The 22,819-nt window shown below is 37.7% G+C and overlaps 1 long non-coding RNA gene across 2 annotated transcripts; it reads left to right on the top strand.

The window, feature by feature from the left end:
• Nucleotides 1-19,680: 19,680 nt before the first annotated feature.
• LOC146424354 (uncharacterized) lies at nucleotides 19,681-22,223 on the top strand. 2 transcript variants are annotated; one of them, XR_014846975.1, is made up of 5 exons: nucleotides 19,681-20,105; nucleotides 20,230-20,292; nucleotides 20,414-20,441; nucleotides 20,573-20,776; nucleotides 21,875-22,223. It is a non-coding gene; the product is annotated as an uncharacterized LOC146424354 (long non-coding RNA). The 2 variants fall into 2 exon arrangements; XR_014846974.1 differs by having other exon boundaries at nucleotides 20,230-20,441.
• Nucleotides 22,224-22,819: the final 596 nt, after the last annotated feature.

Here is a 22,819-nt window from a genome sequence, read left to right as displayed (position 1 = left end):
CACAAAATTAATGCAAAAACTCTTTATTTGGTTTAATAAAAAAAGAGATATGTGCAGAAACACACACATTTTTACTGGAGTCACTGATGACACACCACAGCCATGGAAAATTTTCTGGTGTACAGATTCACACCAGGTCATGCATAGAACTAAAGTTGTAACCTTTGTGGGTCAAAGCATGTTTTTGTTCTGTTTATCCATCAGTAAATCCTAATCCGTAATCTTGACTTCTTGCTGTGTCAACACAAGAGAAGAAATGTGAGCTGACCTGTTCAGCTGGTTGTAAACCACCCTCCTGTCTCACAGTAGAACTGAGTCCCAAAAGGCATTGTTGACACCTTCTTTCACTGTTTCTTTTAACACTCATGCTCTGTTCTAGCTCACTCTCTGGGTATTTAATACCTTGAATGGTTGAAAGTTTCTGAAGGCTATTGTATTATTTTGTCCATTATGCAATAGTTATGAATATTCAGGCAAAATTTCAAGTTCACCCAACTACAGACCCTGGGAAAAAAGAACTATTATATCTAACAAAGTTATGTCCCATCAAGTCTTTTCTGCTTCATCCAGCCACAGAAGGGTGCCTTTCATGGAAGAACACAGAGCTTTACACATCTCAGTTTTTATTCTCATTTTTATAATTTTCAAATCTTGAGACATTCTTAGTGAGCAAAGGTTATTCTTTGACCACTTGACCATTTCAGCCAAAGATTTTGTGTCATGTCAATCATCCCATAAAAATGAGCCAGTTTTACACTTAGTTATTGCTGCCTCTAACTGATCCATTTGTACTAAACAATGGTAGGTTCTCCTCAGCACAGCTAAATACCCTGTTACCTGATTTCTCCCATCTCTTGCTAACACAAAGAATCAAGGATGACAGAAATAATTCTTCTATTGAGTATATATATATATATGTATATATATATATATATATATATATATATGTATATATGTATAATCTATATTGTGAAAACCTCAGACTGCTTTTCATGTCAAACATATTCATTGTGACCATACCTATCTTTCTGGTATAGAGAATATTCTTGCTTATTGTGTCTCAACTCTAACAGAGTTTAGCTATCAACAGCCTATTTTAAGAGTTCCTCATTCTAAATCATTCCTTAGTAAAACTATGGACAACAAAGATGTTTTGTATTAATCAGGTTCTCAAAGACCACTGAGCAAAATAAATCAGCCACATTTATCACATAACTCTATATTCAGTACAAACAAACAGAAACCAAAACGAAAAAACCCTATCAGTCCTGAACATTAAGAATTGCCACCATGCTTCAGATGGTAACAGTGGGTGAAAGAATTAACTTTGAGTTTAGTACGCACAGATTATAATTTTGTATTAACATACATGTTGCCCTCACTGAGAAGAAGAAGTGATTATCTACGACAGAAGACAGCAGACTGTTTTCTTAGCTTTAGGGAAGTAAACTCTCACAATACAGGTAGTATTTCAAATCAATCCTAATAAGATGTAATCAAAGTAAGGAACGCACTCCTTCAAAGGTGAATACAAATAAGCAACATCCTCCTAATATCCGGCATTTTTCAAGATGCATTAAAAAACGTTTTTATGAGGAGAAGACAGAATGGGAAAAATGGGGGGGGGGGGGTGGGTAATGAGCACAAGGTTCAAGCTAAGCAAAACATGCCTTTTCTTGTTTCATGTGGAAAGTGTGGATTTTTTTCAGGGCTGAGAAACAGCTCCCATCTAATTTTCAGTTAGAGAGTGAAGAGCAAAAATGGAGTCACCAATTTGCTTCCTAACCCCTTACATTTTGAGAGTGATTGGGACATTTTTTGCTGCTTGTGACAGTCATAAGTCCTCACGCAATTTCTCAGTGTGTTTAGATGCACAGTAGGCAAGTTCACACATCTGACTAGGTACAAAGAATCAATTTACAGCAAAAGGAAACATCAGATATTGGCACTTAAACACCACAGCAGTAGATAACTTGGAAATATCTCAAGTAAATTGGAGAGACCTAATGCCTAAAACAGTGAAGTTGGATGAAAAAGAATATAACTTCAGAAGTAATGTGCTTTTGGTTTGGAATGTGCTTGAGTAAATTTTAATCATATATTAGACTGAGACTAAAAAATATATTTACATTACTCCTTTCCTGTAGCATTTGTGTGTTCAAAAAGAGCTGATCAAAAATAGCCAGCCAGAAAGTGTTCTTAATGAAAAATAAGATCTTTTTTTTGCAGCAATGCTAACATGAAGGGGTTCTGTTACAGAATTTTCAAAGTCCTGATTTTATTTTCCTTTTTTGTCCCTTATATTCTGTTATCGGCAACAGAAGTAATTCTATGTCTTCTTCAGGTTTTGTATTTCATAAATTTTTGCTCTCTTTACCTTCTTAATCTTTCCTCTGTACTTTGACATCATAGAAAAATTCATAAATTAAATGCATTCTGAAAATAAAAATACCAGTACAATCCTCTGTAAAGTTGATTTTAATTTTTTGCCCTGATGCTAAAGCTGAATTTCCCTTAAAACTTGCTACAAAATTGATTGTTTATAAAAGAACAAGTGTAGTTTCCTTAAAGCCTGGAAATGTGTTTTCCCTTTTCTACGAGCACTTCAGGAATATAATATATAGAGCTGCACTGAGAAGCACGCAGAAAAGGTTTATACAGCAGATTTAACCTTTTATGTGATCCCACTAAAAGCATGGCATATGGCTCATCAAATATCCCTGAAATTGCCTGGGTATGAGCAAAATATCATTTCACTGCAGGATAAAGTGTTCCATTTAAAGTGCAAGTCCAGGCTCTAGGGTAACATTGACAAAGTGGGGTTGTTATGAACTAAAATCTCTTTCTAGAAAACTGGAAAGACATACCAGTAATCCTAAAAGCAGTACCTGCTTCCCTCATGGCAGAAACTGTGCATATCAGAGAATTCATTATTTGTACATAACAAAGTCTGTAAATGTGTTTTATAAAAACAAACCATAAAATACTGAGAATAACAGTGCAGGACTGAGAAACAAACTGCTTTCCCAGATGTATTTTCTTGTGCAATGGAGAGCATAAAATGGACATAATCTTACTTGGGAATGTTCTCCTTCCAACAGGGCTCTCCTAAGTAACATGTAACCAGCATTCAGCCTCCAGCCTCCAGATTAGGGGGATTACCTGCAAGAAGAGGGGACAGACAGCTTTGGTTGCAGTGCCCTCAGTTGCAGTCACTACATTCTTCACAGAGCAGGCAGTAGATGAGGTGCCCTTTTTTTTAAGGTGGGAATTTTCAAAGCAAGAAGGGAGCACAAAGTCAGAATGTATGTCAGAGTTTTTCTTCATTAGAAAGGGAGAATCAGCTGTAGTATTTTGAAAAATACATAGCATTTAAAATATATGGTCCAACGGTAAACCATTGAAGGGGTTGTTTCAGTTCTTGTTAATTTACCTTGAGGGAAACTTCCTTATGCAGGCATTCCCTGCATCCCCACCATTCTCTGCCTGAAGAGCCCTGGTGGAGTTAAGGCTCTGTGGGATGAAGTTCAATATATGCATACCTGTTGAATCCTGTCTGCTTCCAGGGATACTCCCCATGTATTTGTACCACTTCCATTTCAGTCTCTTCTACCTCTTTCACATAAATGTCTCATTGCTTTTATTCTGTAAAAGAAACTTCTGGACTGTACTCAGTTCCCTCCATTTACTGACATTCATGCACTTACTGATCTTTTACAACTACATAAAATACAAATGCTATTCTATATGTCGAGAAGCATCCATAAAGTAACTGCTAATTTATGCAGTATTTGAGAATATTAATTGCAGACTCCTGGAACAGGCAGATATGCTGATATTGTGGAATGTTTGGAGATATTCATGGTTACTTTGCTGCTGAAGTTCTTGCACTGTCACATTGCAATTAAAGTGTGACAATACAATGGCACTACCAAGTGTTAACCAGTGAGTTTGAGGGGTGCTACTCCTCTTAAAGCCAAGAGGCCAAGAGCCACATGGCATTACCCTTCTGAACAAAACACAGTTAACTTCGAAGCAATGCACTGCTGGATATGTTTAATTTTGAATTTTCAATTACATTTATGAGGAAAAGGTTAGAAAATTAAACATAGGGGTATACACAAGGCTCTCTACTAAAATATCAAATTCCTTAGCATTCAGGTGTCCAAAGTTTCCCTTTTTCTTATATTTCTATAATATAAACCACAGAATCATAGAATGGTTCAAATAGAAGGGACTTTAAAGATCTCCTACCCATGAGCATGGACCCTTCTACAAGATCAGGTAGAAAAACATGCCATAAAGTACAATATTCAAACATAAATAAAAATACATATAAGCTAAAGAATGTGTGAGGCATCAGTTGAATTTTATAATCATATATTGAGAGTTTGTATCCCCTGAAAGTGAAATTTTACTCAGCTCTAAGACACTTGTGGTTTTAATTGATTTTTCCCACATTATTTCTGTATCAAAGGACATTTTATTTCAAAATTCAGTCAAACAAGGGAGTTGTCAGCTCAGTAAAAGTACCAAGCACGGTTGCTCTTGCATCCTTACTGAACTGAAACTTGTCCTGCTGCTTTCAAGGAGGAGGCAACGTGGCTGGTTGCTGTCATAGGCATTCCCCCTGCACAAAACCTCCATCTCCAGGTGCTAAAGCTTGCCATGGAGCCCTTAGCTGTGTTTCCAGCACAGGTGTGAGCGATGTGTCAAGGGTGTGTCAGTTTTCTGTTGCATTTTTCTTCACTTAGAAAATGGATCTTAAGCTATTTTTTCTTCTCCCCTCCTGCAGTCGCAAAATTAGTTTGCTTTCATAGTCACTCACCTCAGGCAAACAGCAAAATATTATTATGGAGGAGAAAAGCAGGTAAGCTGTGCTTCTTGTGGCCTGACAACAGTGGCCATGGAACTTCCTCAGAGAAAAAGGGGAAGAGCTCCCCAGGACTCCCACACGCATTACGCTTGTGAATTGAGAATTGGGCATTGAGCACTTGTGACAGTCTCACTCTCCTAGAGCAAACTAAAGTTGCAGAACCACACCTTCTTTTCGCAAAGCATGAATCAGAAATGGTTTCATTTGTGTCAGTGGAATCACACTCAGTGAACTTGGCACAGGCCAGAAGCAGGGCCATTAAATCTTCAACCCCATCATTTACACATTCTAATAATTTAGAAGAGCATTTTTCTCTTACCTTAGTTCTTATCTAACCCATGCAAATAGGAACAGAAGTTCTGACAGCTTTATTTTTTAAGCGCACTGCACCCCACTCCTTCAGTCCAGATTTTTTCTAGTAAAGGATTTTCACAGGGAAATTTAGGGTGAAATAGTGATGCAAAATACAACAAAAAATTCAGCCACATTCAATATGTGGTGAAACTCCTGAAACCAAGTCAAATTGCTTTTGTATTATATTTTTTATATATTAAAAATAAGGATTACCAAGTTTTCTCATTTCTGATTGCTTTTATCTTGAATCTGCATTCCCAAAAGTTTTTGAACTAGAGGCAGTAGTTCCAGAAAGAGAAACTGTGGCACAACATGCCAGCACAGAAAAGCAAGATGAGGTGCAGGATGCCAAAAAGCAGAAGCAGGAGGATTTGAGCTGTCTGTGCAGGATTAGGAAGCTGCCAGGCCTCTTCTGCCTGTCAACAGTAATGGAATTGAGTTCCACACTGAAGATAATTGCCTGAAGTCATTCTCCAGGCACAGGGAAGGTAAGATTAATAAAGAGCATTTGTTATAATTCTGCAACCAATTTATGTAATGGAACACATAATAAATAACCACATATAGCACAAGCATTTATCATAGCCAATTTATGCATCCATTTGTTCAGTGTGTGTTAAACCAACCATTTGTATGAATAAGAGTGGTTCTCTTTGTGTCCCTTTTTCCCCTGTTAAATTAAAAATTATTGTTATTGAGGCGTTTGTTGTTGTTGAGCTTTTTCTTTTTTGGGGCTGATTTTTCTTAAATACTAAAATGACAGTGACACATACAAACTTCCCAGTAGCTGAAATACAGCAGTAAGTTTTCCACAGAGCCTGTATTTCTGCCTGCTGCAACTGGAAGATTATTTGAACAAAATATCCTGTTGTAGAAAATAAAAGGAAAGCAGGCGGGTAGGCTGGGGGCGCGCGGCAGAAGGACGCACAGCAGGCAGTCTGCGGTTCTCCAGTGGTTTATTATGCGGTGCAGTAGGGAAGGTCCGGGGAAGGAGAGACGGGGCGGAGAAGCAGGGACGGGCGTGGGGTCTGGAGCTCCGGAGGCTGCAAGCTGTCAGCGGCAGTTGGTGTCGGGCAGCAAGGTGTCCCGGTGAGCAGGACAAAATGGCCGTTGAGCACACAGTGGAATAGGGTCTTAAGGGGAAGGAGAGAGGGAGTGGTTTGGCACGCAGGCCAACCGGAAAAGCCATAGGGAAGAGGGACAGGGGTAACAACCAATCATTACAAGGGAGGGGAGGATACATAATCCAAACCAACCAATGGGGTACAACTTAGGAGGGGAACAAAGAAGAACAGTCTGGAAACTAAGCCATATATGGGAAAGGGGCGGGGGAGGCGTCTGGGCCAATGATCTTCTTAGCTGGTGCATACATTGCCACAGGGGCTCATGGGCTGATCTCACTGTCACCATGACTGAGACAGCACAGGCTGTCCCTGCCCCCACGGCCGGCCCTCTAGCTGGCAACTCGGAGGTAAAACCTCCACAATATCCCAAAGGACTAAAGCCCCCTTGCAGTTGCACTGTATACATGCCCCCAGAAAAACCCCTTAGATTTGAAATGAAACAGCACTGCCACAGCAGAATCAGAAATTACTGGGCCCTAAAAATCTGATCTGGAGTTATTTTCTTAAAATGAAGGTCTGATCTGCAGGGCCAGAAGGGTCCTAAGTACTACGGAAAGTAATCAGCTGGATATGGTAAAATACCAAAGCAAAGGATTAATTTCTGAACACTGAAAAAGTGAAAGAAGGTAAAATATAAGTACATCTCCTGAATACCATTTCAAGAAAGAGAATCACTATATTAATTTTATCTTTATTTCCATCTCCACCTGATTCAGTGGGAAAAGATGTCCTTTAACTTATTTATTACATTTGTTTCATTAGGCCCTTCTGTTGTAATATGGTCTACAGTATTTGGTTTTCCACACCGGTAACATTACTCTGTGTATTTTGCAAGAGATCCATTCTCTTAAATTATATGATACTGCAAATAAAATTATTTAAGCATGCCGGCTAACTGACTGTGTCTTTTTTATGCTATTCCACCTCTCTCCTGTGACGTGACATTTTTGATTCCAGTTTATTTTCCAGTGGTTGGTAGCATGTGTAGCTCAAAGCTCAGATTACAGTCTAAAAATAGTGTAACCAGACTGCATCTATCGTTACTTAACAGGAACCTGAAATATTAATCTGAGCTTTCCTCAGGCTCTTGCTTCCTTCTCATGCACTGTACACATGATCACTGAATTATACAACCAAATTTTATTTATTGAGAGTGGCTTTATTCCTACATATATGTATATACACACACGCACACACGTAGATTAGATGTAGATGTAGATGTAGATGTAGATGTAGATGCAGGAATAAATTCTAGATATATTCCTACATATATATATATATATATATATATATATATAACAACATGAATGAAGTGATGAAAACTATATACTGTGTTCTATAAATGAAAAAATTCTCTGCTATTATATGGTGAAAGGAACTGAGGCCAATCTTTTCTTTTCCACTGACTTCATCTTTGTAGAGTGAATACTTATATGGTGGCCCAAAGCCGCTCTGATAAGTTTTGAACAAAAGCCTGTGAAAAGTATTTGCCCCTTTTTAATGCATTTCGTATATCATAAAAGCTCCCACCAGCAGTCATTGTAAAGTAGAACAGGAAATAAAAAGACCTTTTTATTGCCCTGTAAAGAGCCATAATCATCTTGTTTTCATCCTGACTAAAAAGTTTTTCTGATTATTATAGTACTAGGGAAACTATTGTAATAAGTAGATGTTGACTTCTGTTGAGATGCATATCATTATTTATTGATGGAATACATTAATGTGGAACAAGGGGAAGACAAAGTCAATATTTACGATGAGGAAAAATAAACTGATGTTCAATGAAACAAGCAATTAGATCCTCAGTCAGGAAGACAATCCCCCTCTGATACATGTAAGACAGATTTATAAATCTCATAACTTTCTTGTGGTCAAAATGCTAAGTATAAATATATAAACTCTATGGAGTTTACGTTTCTTGTTAACTTCTCCAAAACTGTCTCGATAGTTCAATATTTCCTATTTTTAGATATTAAGCTAAAATCATCAGATCATAGAATCATAAAATCATTTATGTTCAAAACAGCCTTTAGGACCATTGAATCCAACCATAAATCTGACACTGCCAACTCTACCACTAAACCATGTCCCTGAGCACCACATCCACACATCTCTTCAGTACCTCCAAGGACAGTGACTCTGACACTTCCCTGGGTAGCCTGTTTCTGGGCTTGAAAACCTTTCTGTATAAGAAATTTGGCTAATATCTAATGTAAACTTCCCCTGAAGCAGTTTGAGGACTTTTGCTCTTTTCCTATCATTTGTTACTTGGAAGAAGAGACTGATATCCACCTCACTCCATCCTCCTCTCAGGGAGTTATAGAACAATAGGGCCAGAGCCTCCTTTTCTCCAGGCTGAACACCCCCAGCTCCCTCAGCTGCTCCTCATCAGACTTGTGCTCCAGACCCTTCCCCAGCCGTGTTCCCTTCTCTGGATCTGTTCCATAACCTCAGTGTCTTTTTTACCACTGAGATACAAATTTTAAGACTAAAATATAGTTGTACACAGACTCGCTGTTGGTTTATATGTCATTGAAGCAATCTGGCTTGTTTGTAAAGAAAAGAAAGTTTAGGAGAACATACATTAGCCTGCGCTTTGTCTGAATATTATCAAAGCAAAAAAAAAAAAAAACAAACAACCAAATGACCACCACCCTCCATCTTCATTAGTTCCAAGCAATTTCTGTTTCTTGGAGAGGTAGAAAAGAAATTTAGGATTCCCAATTTTAAAAACAGAATTTTCTACTTGAAAAGAAGATTGTTAGTACTAGTTTAGCTGTGAACATTTTGTTTTGATGTAGTATTTATAGCACTGCTTTTAATGTCTCTTTTATGTTGTACAAAAGACGCTGGTGGGCAACACCCTGGGCACTAATTACACCATCACTCCTGGTTTATGATTTCTATTGATTTGTAGTCCATTGTGGGTGGATTGGGTGGATGCACACACCACTGCACTGCACTTTGTGTACTGGGATAAAAAAGAGTGTTTAATGATTTTCTTGCTATTGGGTGTAAATATAACCACCATGTTCTGACTCCAAAGCGTCTGTAACATAAATTATTAACCTAAACATTGATGTCTTCCATATGCTTATCTGAGACCCACCCTGTACTAATGGGAGATGGGAGTGTGGCTGGTGCCTCAGTAAAAGGACTGCAGATCAAAGAGCAGCACAAACACAGACTCTTAAATTGAAATAATTAAAATTATCTCTTCACTTTGGCTGTATCCCTCTGCAACTCCTTTTGTACGTATCTGCAGCGTCTTCTGAGTCAGGATCTCAGCTTTTTCCCTCTATCACTGTCTGTTACTGCCCTGCCCACTGGGAAAAATAGTATTTTGTTATTCAGTCAGAGATAAAAGACTAACTAATTTACAATGGATGTATGAGATTCATGGCATAAAACTGACACTATGGTAAAACTTTCTGGTGCATTTATCCTATTAGTAATAGAAACAAAAAGTGAAAATAATGACAGATTAACTATCAGTTACCATCATGGTAATCTCCCAGAAAAAAAGTCTTCTTAAATGTTTGCTTTCCTCTAACAATTCCACATTTATTCTATGCCTTCTTGTTCCTGTGTCCCTATTTCTTACCTAATCACATTTTGGTTTATATTATTAGTGTAAGTTATTATAAGTACAAATATTGATTACATACTACAATCCATAGTGCTGATTATCAACAATTTTATCTCAAATAGTGTAGTCTAGATTCTGACAAATTACATTAGTTTTGCCATTTCTGCTTTGAATGTTTGGTTGGAAGAAATTACTTTACGAGAAATCTTACCCCTTAAAATTGAAGGATAAACTCTCTGCTGGAATAAATGAGTTAACTAGCTAATTGGAATAAGTAATAAAACCACCTGGTTGCAGCTATTTTTCTCCAGCTCACTGTGTGTGAATGATATAGGGCCTGATGTGCTTGATAGATAATATTTTGCATCTATAAAAACATTTCTTTTTTACCCTTATAATGTTGTCATAGTTCTAGTAAGACAGTAGAAGTCTGTTGCTTAATCTTTTATGAAGTGGAGGAGAATAAATTATCAAACACTGTCTTAAAATATATTTAAAATTTTCACATAAAACAGAAATCTTCTCAAGTTCAGGCACTGATTAGAGCTTTTTGAACTTCATGAAAATTACCTTTTATTAGTTGTCTACTACAGGCAACACACTTTATGAATTTGTATGTTGCAGAGAAAATCAGGAAATTATTCTTGTTTTTATGACATACCTCTAAACAGAGATTTTTCTTATCAGTGATGAAAGACAGTAAAACAAGCATGAGCTGTTTCTTAAAAGACTCAATACTGAAAGGGTTGGAAAATAATTCAGCAGTCTATTTCTTATCAGAATAACCTGACTTCTCACAAAGCTGTTGTGAACCCTGCTGACATACTCACCACTTCCAATGTATTAAAAAAAATAAAATAAGATCCCTGCTTTAGTCTTTTAATAGTCCCTTTGCAATATTACCCAAACACAATTTTTTTTAAAATGCAGAATAACACCCTTCCATCTTACACCCTCTATAAAGTCAAGTGTTTTTTTCTGTCTTTTTTTCATCTGAGTCATTTATTATGTATAGGTCTTCTTACCCTTTTGTAGAGTCCATGTGAATTTGACAAGTATCAGCAAGTTGTCACCAGTACCGAATCCACCCATTTACTTTTTAACCCAGACACTCTAGGTATTCTTCCCTAGAAGTGATTTCAAATCACAGGGACAGATCATCAGCGACTGTAAATCTGTATAGCTCCATTGACTACACTGACATATTTACACCTGCAGATGATTTGTTTCAAAGTATGCTATAAATAAAAGCAAAATATTTCTAATGGTATGTCATAATGATTGACACTTTTCATTTTAAAGACCTTAAAGCACTAAGCTCTTCAAGTGAATGTTTGTACTTATGTACAAAGATAGATTAACAGCATTCCCTGAATGAATGTGCCAACTCTCATTTAGAGTTCTCACTGCAGTGGAGAAAGGGCTCCTTAGCAGATAAAATGCTACTTATCTAGTATTAAAACCCCACTGAAGAAATCTTGCACTTAAACAACATATTTATTTGATAATTAGTAAGCATATAGGAGACAGGGAAAATGTTAAAAGCATGGAAAAGGGAAACAGACCTAAGTTTTCAGCAATCTGTAAGTCTTCCTCTGTGTGAAGTTCCTTTTACACTTCTCCACAAGATACTAATCCATAACTATGCCTCCAGATACAGAAAATCTCTTTTATTGGGATTTAGCAGGCTAGCTGGAAATGCCCCATATTTGTGTTTTGATCTGTGCAGATTCATCCATCACCAAAATGTCAGCGTTTATAATGTCAGTGTTGCAGCTGGGAGTGAGGAACACTCACCCAAGAGACTTTAAAACTGTACTGTTGCGGCCCAAGCAGCTGAGATAGAGCTCAGTGCCCTTGAGAATGTGGAGGATTGGGATGAAATGGGAGAAGTGCCAGAAGAAAGTGAAGAAGAAATGGATTATCCCAGTAACCTCCCAGAAAAGTATTACAGATAGTATAGGCCCGTTATCTCTCTCCAACCACTCGACGCATACATATCTCAGTGTTAGACATTGGTAAATTTAGACTGTAAATTACTTGTATTCACTTTTCTATTTGTTCTGAAAACTTGTAAACCCGCCTCGTTATATGCCCTTATAACCTGTTGCAGAGCCTTTGTTCTGGGCTCTTCAGATGTCTCTCCAAACTCTCCTATCCCCTATGTAACCCCAAATAAAGCTGAAGAGACCTCATCTCGTCCCCTCGCCTGAGTCGACTTCCAGAAGCCCAAATTCATCTCCTGTGTTGCTCAAAACAGCCCTTCTCCCCACTGAAAGAACTTTCCTGTGGCATTTAAAGCACTTCTGGTCATGACTTCAGAAGTAGCCGCCGCACTGTACTATGAGACAGTATTTAGAATCTGTGACTTTGTAACACAGCTGCAAACTTTATTAAGGAGGAGGAAGAATTTATGCTGGAGGAAAAATTATAATAGGACCTCAATGGGATTTATACAGATATATTAAAAATTAAATTGAATTGAATTTGGTTTCATATTGAGCCTGTCAGGCTGAAGACACTCCAAGTACTTAAAAAAACAATGAGTTACTTACCAGTACCAAAATGACCATGTGGACAGCCTTTATATGGATTAAATGTTTTAAAGCATAATTTTAGACAGTCTTAGATCAGTTTTTCAGCTGCCAACAAAACAATAATGGAACTATATATAAATAAGTATATATATATATAACATAAATTTAATATCTAATCTATTAAAATAGATGCTTATTTTAAATAGAAATACCTCATAGACTTGTTACTTTTATTTATATTAATATCATATATGATTAATTATATATTGTACATCTTACATTGTACATTATATACATTATACATAACATACATTATTCATAACATGTTTTTAAATAATTCTATGGGGTTTATGGCCATTAAAGATGCAAGATGGATAATTTTGTGGTTATACATGCAAATGGCTAGTTTGTAAGTGCAGCAGATGTTTATCTACAGTTGGGAATAAAAATTATATATATCAACAATAAAAAAGACTGGATGGTGGACACCAAGTAAAAACAAGTATATTCCCGAAAAACATGTTCTTTTCTTTTCATTAAAAAGCTTTTCTTGGAACTGACTGATTTTTCTAAAAACAAAAACAAAATCAAGTCTTTCTAGAGTAAACTTGAAAATAAAGAAGTGTTAGATATTTCATTAAACCTTCCAACTGTTCCTCAAAATAGTAATGGGCTCTATTGAGAGCAGCTCTATAAATTGGTACTGTAATCCATGCAGGGAGTTTCATAAAACTATATCATATAGGACAATTTTTACTATATAAAGGGAATATTTTTAGGGACTGTATTCCTTATTCTGATTTAAGGAAAACCTTTATTTTCCTTAGTGGCAGCTGCAGAAAGATGGTTTGCTGCAGAGCAAGGAAGATTTAACCACTTAAAACACTGATGATAGAACAGAAGCCAGCTTAAAACGAGGTTGTAGGTCAATAAAAGCTTGGTAAACTTTCATATGAGTGGCCACAGGTTCAGCACATAAAATACCAAATGATCTATTTCCCAAAATTCATTGAAATCTGAGCTTTTGAAACCTTCAGGAAGTTTATTGGGAAAAAGTACGAGTATGGTGAACTGTGGTAGAATAAATTCACGTTTGTCTTTTTGTTAAAGGCCAATTGTTAACGGAGATAGAGCACTGAATGACACTAAAGTTGGGGAAGCAAGGACAGTGAAAGCAAATGGATTTGAGTCACTATGACTTACAGTGAGTGAAAGAGAAATGCCAGAGAGCACATAAAAGATATGGTGTTTCACAGTAGATAATCTCCAACCTGGCACCACCAGATGACACTGTGCCTTTCTGTGCAACAGAAAGTCATATGGGCAGAAATGCTGAACTTGTTTCTATGCTCTTGATGATGTTATTGTTTGATGGTTTTTGATTTAGTTTTGTTTTACCACTGCAAGTTGTTAATATGCTCCATTTCCAAGTGTATTGCCTCACTCCACTCATCTGGGGCTCTGAGTCTACCAACACATTGCCTCCATCAAGAGCTCTCCTATGAATCTGAGCCGCAGTGAATGTGTAATTCCTGTTGATTTTTAAGATCATATAATTACTACAAACAATAGATCACTCCATAGCAGCTGTCTCCTGCATGCCCAGAGCAATTTAGCCTGCAAGGGAGGCAGGGAAGCAGTTTTGATCTGCAACACAGTTGTTTCTGTGTGCTCTGCTATGAATTCATGGAAGCTCTCAATGACTGAGAGATTTTCCTGAGTGGATTTTCCCCCACAATCAAAGGGTTGCTAGGTCCTCAACACTTCACAGATGGAGTTTGTGAAAAGCATTTGCTTGAAAACTTTCTTGGACTTAGGACGTAATTTTTAGTCAAAACTGGACAGACTTATGAACCATCAGTATCACGGTGGTTAAAGCAAGGATTAAAGTGGGGATTAAAGTGACAGGGATTAAAGTTCAACAGTCCCTTCAGGAGATGTAATGACCTGTTTTCCCAGCAAGTGCTGTAACCAAAGGGCTGCATAGCTGATTTTGGGTCTGTTCATTTTCATTTCCATCTGAAATAGAAGCAGATTAGTTGATCCAGCCATGTTTGAGCTGAGAAAACAGGAGGAGAAGTAGGCTTCTGAGAAATATTTGAAATGTAAAAGGTCTTTCCACATGAGCTCTGCAGAAATAAAGTTTCAGACTTTGTGGCTTCTTCATATTGCCAAAGTAGATGTACTGAAATGACGAGGTCTGCTGGGGCAACTTGCAACAACATTAGAACAGTACATCCATAGATATTCACCACAAAGGGAAAGGTCCAGAGCTGTAGGTCTGCCTGGGTATGTAGTCAATAAACAAACAGACCATAACAGCATCCACAGAACACATTTACCCCTTTTTTAACTGAGAGAGTTAAAATATTTTTTTCTGCCTGTTTTCCCAAATAATGAGAGGAAATAAAGTACAGCAAAAGGTAATATGGAAATTTTTCCTTAGCTAGGGGCTTTATAATACTGAAGCTAAATGATCCTTCAAAACTTATACTTCACTAAGAAAATTGCAGCCTGCTCAGAAGTAAAAGAATCACCAATGGCATTTGTAAAACTCAATGAATATCTTGAATTTCTAGTAGGAAATTTGACATTTCAAAGTTAGCTTTGATGTTAATAAACAAGATTTCAAAAGTGCATACTCTGCCAGAACTTAAAACCACTAAGATTATAATACTGAGTTTTCAAAAGTGCTTTAAACCTCAGGTGCTCAATCTATGATTTATAGAGTGAATCAGAATTGAATCCATTAGGAAAAAAAACCTTCTCAGCATTGAGATTCAGAACCTGGAAAACAAATATTTCCCCTCCATCCCTGACAGCAGAGATAATAAGGTGTGTCAGAGCAGCAGCAGTAGCACCAGGGCGAAGCACTCAGAACTGTCAAGTGACACTCCTGCTATGCGTAACAGAAGAAGAACTGCTGATGGCAGGGAGACTTTTCTAAAGGGTTGATTGTTTGGATGTGATTCTCTTTGATATTAACAAGGACAACGCCTATCAGAGGATGTCTGTTTTCCTCTAACACCAGATCAAATGCCCCTGTCCATGTCACTGTGGTGGCACTGGGGTGTAAAAATCTCCTTTCTCCCACCCCACAGACAATGCTTTATTATTATTCTGGTGGCCAAGGCTCTGAGGAAGGAAAATTGCAGGATTGAAAACGACAAGGGGAATGTGTTAACTGTGTTTCATAGCACTAAAAAACATACCCTGCTGGGATTTTCACAGACGGATTGGTGTTATAATAATGGAATCAGTCAGCATGAAGTCCTTTGTGTTCATCCTGGCCACAGAAGATTTTCCCTCTGTGCCTCAAGACAAAGCTCGGGACAGCTGCTAGCCTTAGTGTGTGACACGGGCTGACTCCTGTCAGAGTCGTGCTGTGCTGCAGAAAAAGGAAGCAGATGGTGGCAGGAACACAGGGAATGCTGCAAAGTTGCTGCACCTTGCCTGGTTTATAGTCATTCCTAGGCTTTCCTAACAGCCTTTGAGAACACTTTAGGTTGCACAGACCTGTGAAAATAATTTTCCAGCTACCAGGATATGAATCTCTTCACAGTACCAAGGCAGCATCACATTGAGTCACCTGAAATATGTGTGTTAAGGAAAGTACCAGCCACTTCATTTGTCTCAGAGGCCCCATGCTGGAAGACATAGATCATCAAGTAATGAAAGTGTGTGATCACATGCAAAATTTGCAGCGGAATTCAGCTCCAGGAAATGAGGCCACTTGCTGTCACTGAGAAACTGAATGGATTTGGAGAACCTTACATCTCTAGTTCAGTATAACAGATAGCTGAGAATGTCAGCCTTTCAAGAACTGCTAATGTTTGAATTAATTTCTAAAGTACTTGACAGATATTATAGTTAGCTTCATTCTTAGATTCCTTGTGATAAAGACAGGGATTAACTGACATTTCTGCTCTTTGTATGACATGTCTCTTAAATGCTTCTTATGAAAGATTTACAACTAGTTAATATTTGTTTAGTAATGAGCAACAACTAGTCTATTTATAAATGATGGAATGAAATACACTGTGTGATCATAAGTCAAAAGTTAACTAAAAAAACACTAATTATAGTACAGAAAAACAGGGGGAAATGCACTCTGACAGGATCCCTTATTGCAGTAGCTATATTGACAATTCTTCTGAAAAGAGTAGCAAAATAACTGCTGATTGCATCAACATTTTTTGTGATGAGATAATAACTGATGCTGTGGACCTCTAAATGAACTCTCTTGCCAAGCTTAGCTTAGAATCCAAATGAGGCCTAGGTACACAAACTTTAACAAGTCCAAAATAAACATGGTCAAAACAAGTCAAAAATAAACTTAGTTCATAGTTCTGAGAGCAGGTGAGGAAAATCTTAACAATTTCTGTGATGTTTAACCAAAGGGCAGGTGATGTATGGAGGCTTTTTTCTGGCATTTGAGGATGCTGGAATTGGAAGTTTTAAGTTTCGCAAGGACTAAGAATTGTCTTCCTATAATGTGGAGACAAATGAATAAGAACTTCAGAGTCAAGATCTAGAGCACAACAGTGGGGTGATTTGCACTTTCCACAGGGCCATGACAATAGCTCCTGAGGACTCTCAGAGGAAGATTATATAAATCTCTTGATTATTTGATGGCTGTTGGGTCTGCCCATAACTTTTAGAGTTGTTTTGGAGCGTAGATTTCTGGAGAGCACAATGAAAACATTATGCCAAAAGGATCTGTGATTTGGGCTATGAAAGGAAATGACTGGCACCTGTATTGCCCTCTCAAGGCATGTCTTACATGACAAATTTCTTGCTACAGGTTTACAAAGAAAGCACAGCTAGGCACTGTTGAGGTTTGCTATGTTTTCACATACACTAAAAATACCAGAATCAAATTGAATATAGGCACTAGAATGATGATTTCTGCTAGCTATCAAGATATTAATGGTGGACTGCTCATGATTTATGAGATACTCATCTTTATTTTTGAAAGGAAGCTCATGGAATTTGATTTTCTTGCAGAATTTTCTTTCTCATATTTTCCTAATTTCTCTGAAATGCTCTTCATCTCTTCTTCTAGGCATTTTTCCACTCCATTATTTCCTATCTAAAGCTCTTCCTACACTGTTCAGAAAATACCTTGGTTTTAAATTCTAAAATAATACAGAAATTATACAGAAATAGATCCATCAACATAATACAAACAAGTTTTTTGCCAGAGAAATTATTCTGGTGTTTGCATTGTTTAGACATAATATTTTAGCATGTTGATAGAAGACTGATGAATTGGCAGGCAGAGGTTTCTTTCATGCTGCTGACATAGGAAAGAAGCACATGAAGTTTCAAGGCAGAAAGTACAGCTGTTGTAGAGCACCTTTCAGTTCCTGCTGAGGTCTAAATTAGACATCATACTGTTTGTGTGCTGATGAACCAACAAAACCTGTGTATGGAAGGTATTCACTTCTTCAGGCTTTATAGGGAATCTTAAATTTAAAGTCATTGGGATGAAAAACTAAAAAGGTAAAATGCTGCAATGAAGAAGCAGAAGTTTGAACTCTCCTGTTTTTCCTCAGCAGGGTTATTTCTGGTTATATTGAAGGTCCTGCTGGTACAGATTAAGGCACACAGAAAAATTTAGGCCTGAGTAACACAGGAATAGATATACCATTTAATTTATATATAGGACAGGTGCTTTTCTTTTTCACTGCCAAAGTTTTCTTTACAAAATCAACAATAATGAAGTCATAAAATAAGGTGAATCACATAGAACAACATATGGAGAAATTTTTTACAATTTATTACCGTAAGGTGAACATGGGAAAAAATTTAGGGAAAGCAAGTTAAAAGAAACAAAAGGACTTTTTGATTGGCATCAGAAAGAAGGCTTACATTTAGGAATGTAAATGAGGAACTTGAAAGTTCAAGGGATCCTCAGAGGTAATTTATTCTATCCCCCTGAAAAATCCTTCTTGAATTTCCCTCTAAACTTCCTTAGGCAGTCATTTCCAGTCTTTCATCACCCTTATTGCTAAAAATGTTTCATAATGTCTGATGTGAATCTGCCTTGTTGAAATTTAAATTATTATGTTTGTCTTATACAGCACTCACCAGAAGAAATATTAAAAAAAAAAAAAAAAGGCTTCCATTTAGCAATGGCCTCTTATGAATCTGAATATTGTTGCAACTGTTTTCCTAAAGGTCTTCCCTTCTAGGATAAACAGCCCTGATTCACTCAGTCTTCCTTTAGACCTAAGTTCCTGCTTCTTTAGCAGGAACTAAGGTCTTTAGCAGAATTTCCCTAAAGACCTAAACTTAGGTCTTTAGCAGAATTTCCCCTGGATTCTCTTCAGCTCACCCACAGTCTTTCTGGAAGCATGGCACTCAGGCCACGTATAGCATTTTAGCTAAAGCTTACCATTTGCAACAGAGCGAAAGGATTGCTTAATATTAATCAATATCTCTGCTTTTGATTCTGCCTTCCAGCATACACCTTGCATCCTCTGCATCAGGAAGACATTGCATCCTCATAGTCTTTATATTAGAGCAGTATTGCTTTAGAGGTATAGGAATTTGGCAGAACAACAATCCTGGGTGTTCCTGCTGGCCCTCAGAGATCAGGGGGCCTGGGTGCAGCTGGGCTTAATCTCTGATTGTTACAGTGCTAATCTATGACAAGTTCAGCACTGTAAAACTGCTCGAGTTCAATAACATCTCAGATGTGCCAATATTGAGGGTCACGCTACAGGTCTGGTCACATTCACAGTCCCAGACTCACCAGCAGTGTGGTTTAATAATTCGACACTCTGAGTCTGTTGGACTTCATTAAGAACTTTCTCAATCACAGATTCACAGAGAGTGAAATTTCTTGAAGTAACAGGTTAAAGAGTGTTGTTAGATTTCCATATCTTGTTAGAGATACTTACTGTGTGTAAGTGTTCCTGGATTCGTGTTTTTTCTCTGATGCAGTCATAAGTGCAAATCTTACCAAAGAATTGTCCCTGCTTTAGGGAGGAAAGAGGAGCAAGGCCATTGACAGCCTGCAAGATGGCTGTAGTCTTATCCTCTGCCATGAGGATTACTGAAACCAATTCATACTTTTGGTAGAAGTGGAGGTGAGATTGTAGTCAAATATGACATCACTGTTGCTGATGTCATAAGTGGTGAGTGGACAGTCCGTGCTCACGTAAGTGTGGGATATTGAGAGTTACACAGGGAGGCATTACAAAGCTGTGTGTCTTGCACAAGAGGGGAACAGAACCGTGGAACATTGGTACCACACCCTCTCCCACCTGTTTGATCACAGTGCTAAGGGTCAGCCAGCCTCTCCCTGACCACCAGGTCACTCCAGCAGCAGGACATCATGTCCTCAGTTATCCCTTCACCACATAACTTATGGCACATCTCTTGGAAATTCCTTCACCATATATCTCACAGGATATCTCATAGCTCATTCCCACAAGCTGCTGCCTAAAATAGTCTATATTCTGTATTTGTGCAGTTAAACTGTTGTGATGGATTTCACTTTTCCCTATGGAAGAACCATTTGTTTCTCAGTCTCATGTTCAGATTGAAGTAATTAAGCAGCATCCTGAACTCCAATCTGTCCTCCAGAAGACACTTAATCCCTCCACTAAAAGGAGGTATAGGTATTATCTGTAAATTTACTGAGCACATTCCTGTTTTGTTGTCCTAACCAGTAACAGCTGTTTTGGATGGCAGCAAAACCACACATCTCCTTTTAATACCTGTCTCATTTTGATTCAGTCTTGTGCACAGAAATATCAAGTACCATTTGGGCAGCAGAGACTATTTCCAAAGGCCTGGAAGGTAAAACACTCTGCCAATAGGAGACTGTACTTGAAGAGTGGAAAGACTACCTAAAAAACCTAAAGCAGAAATGCTTCAGCTTAGAAGGAATTGGATACTGTTCTTGTTTCTCTTTGTTCAGATTGTTAGACAGATATAAAAGCAATCAGGTGAGCCTCACATGACTTACATGATCTATTGTATGCCTTCCCAAAGAGCTGTCTTGAATGATTAAGAACATCAAATGTTACCTGTAATTGGGCAGCAAATCTTTTGCTTCTGATTTATTTTACGTAAACAGTTTACAAGGCCAAGCTTAGTGTCTTTAGAGCAGGTGGATATTCCTGGGCAGGGAGATGATTCCTCATTCCCAGAGAGCATCTTAGCATGCCTGAGGGGAAGAGAAGCTTCTAGAGGGCAAGGCAGTGCCAACAGGCAGAGAAAGATGGATATTGCTTGGACAACCTGATGCTGCATGACTGATCTGGAGCAGTACATGGCCAAGGTAAATGCTTACAATTTTCACTGGAGAGCATGCAAATTGCTCAATAGATTTTCAAGCACCCAGAGAAGTAGGAGTGGGGGCGAGAAGTGAATGATGATTGTAGCATGCAGTCTCATGCTAAATTAGTTTCATACTGAAGGACAGGAAGGAGGCTGAAATGCTGGCAGTTTATGAAAGAGATTTGGGAGATATTGAAGGGAATACAGACCACAGAAGTAATGCACATGAGGGCAAATATGTGGGGGAAAAGCTGACATTGTTTTGTAAGAAGAAATTCTGTCATGTATGCATTTTGGATATTTTCACTCCTTTTCTTTTGGAGCCTAATTAAGAAATGAAGAAAGGATATCTGTTTAATGAAGTCAGCATGGGTAAAGGAAAGGTTATTCTAAGTTAGTTCGACCTAGACTGTTAAGGCCTATAAGCAGCCCTGGACTTGTCTGCTTCAGTCACAAGTGACCTAGGAAAACAGAACAATGTCAAACTGATTTGTGATTGTATGTGGGGACAAATTTATGAGAACCATGTGGATTTTACAAGGCAACAAAATAGATGAAATTTAGCATGGGTAATTGGGAACTGATGTATGCAGATAAAACCAGCCTGAATTTCATATGTAATGTTATCTGAGCAAACCCTTACTGCTCATGTGAGGCCTTGATATTTTCAGGGAACTATTATAAACTCAGCTCAGTGCTTAATCAGCAGGGGGGAAAAAAGCAAAAATAATGTCAGAAATTACTTGAGAAAAGAAAGAAGCTGGAATGGAATGTAAGTTAGAGTGAAAATCTATAGTTCACTCTGTCTTCTATGTTGTATCCTTAGAAAATGTGTAACAATTGGAAAAGATGATCAAAGATTAGAAAGAATGAGCGAAGATTTGGGATAGTGTCTTTATGAGGATCAACGAAGTATGCCAGGGCTATCAACTTTGAAAGGGCAAGTGAGGAACAACAGGGCATAATCAAGTTTTCACTTTCTCTTCCAATGTTTTATTCTCATAGAAGATACTAAATAGAGCTGGCATTTTACAGGAAACAAAACAAAGGATGCAGATCTTCACAGTTATGGTTAACCTGAAGAATTCCTTTCTTTCAGGAAGCTGTAAATGCTGGCAGTTTACAATGGGGTTCAAGAGTTCAAATGCATAGCAGAAAAACCAACTGAGAGTTACTGAATATAGAGAAGTTACTTCGGGAAGTCCCACTATTACATGTGACTGGAGCTTGGGGTGCATGCAGGGTAAATACCACAAGCTTCCCCTATTCTTGTATGTTTTTTTCTAAGTCTATCTGCTTCAGGCAAGTGAAAAAGGCTTGCTTTGGGCATGACCCAGTATGAATGTTCTCTAATCTTAAAAGAGAGATGCTTCCTAAGGATCTGAAGAAACTGTAAGGTTGTCAGTAACCTGAGTTACAATTTACAGTCAGTGAGCAGGAATTGAGAAAAAAAATCTTGGAATATGTAGGTGCCTTGAGAAGATATAGTGGTAGGAGGAAAATACTTTAAAATCCTTTTTTATATTTATACTGTTTTCTGTTGTCTAAAAAAATACCTATTGAAATATCTGTTGAAATAAAACGTGATCAATTACTATAAGAACTCTTCTGATTTTGAAGTATTCAGTTCTGAGGTAAAGACCCACTCTGCCCCTATCAAAGGTTTAACTGACTTATTCATGTTATACAACTATGCCTTCTGGGTAAGCCTAACAGTTTCTCACCAAAACCTTTCTTTGTCTGCTGTCCTGATTTGAAAGTACATAGAAAAGTGTGGTAAATGCAACACATTCAAGTGACAAAGTTTTCCAAACAGAATCACAGCTGTTTCTTAAAGATAAAATAACCTTTTATTTTATCAGAGGAAGATTATATAAATCTGGGATGTATGGGAGACATACAGGCAATGCCTACTTAACCAAAACTTTTAAAATTATGATGACTTCTCTAATGGGTTCCTTAGACTCAGAGGATGCATATTCCAGATTACAGGTTAATTGGAAACCCTATCAAGTGACCTGAAAGAAGAATGATTTTAAGTGGG

This window comes from Lichenostomus cassidix, chromosome Z, assembly GCF_008360975.1.
Source record: "Lichenostomus cassidix isolate B80296 chromosome Z, HeHo_3.0, whole genome shotgun sequence".
Taxonomy (NCBI): domain Eukaryota; kingdom Metazoa; phylum Chordata; class Aves; order Passeriformes; family Meliphagidae; genus Lichenostomus; species Lichenostomus cassidix.
This window is presented reverse-complemented; position numbering and strand designations above follow the sequence as displayed.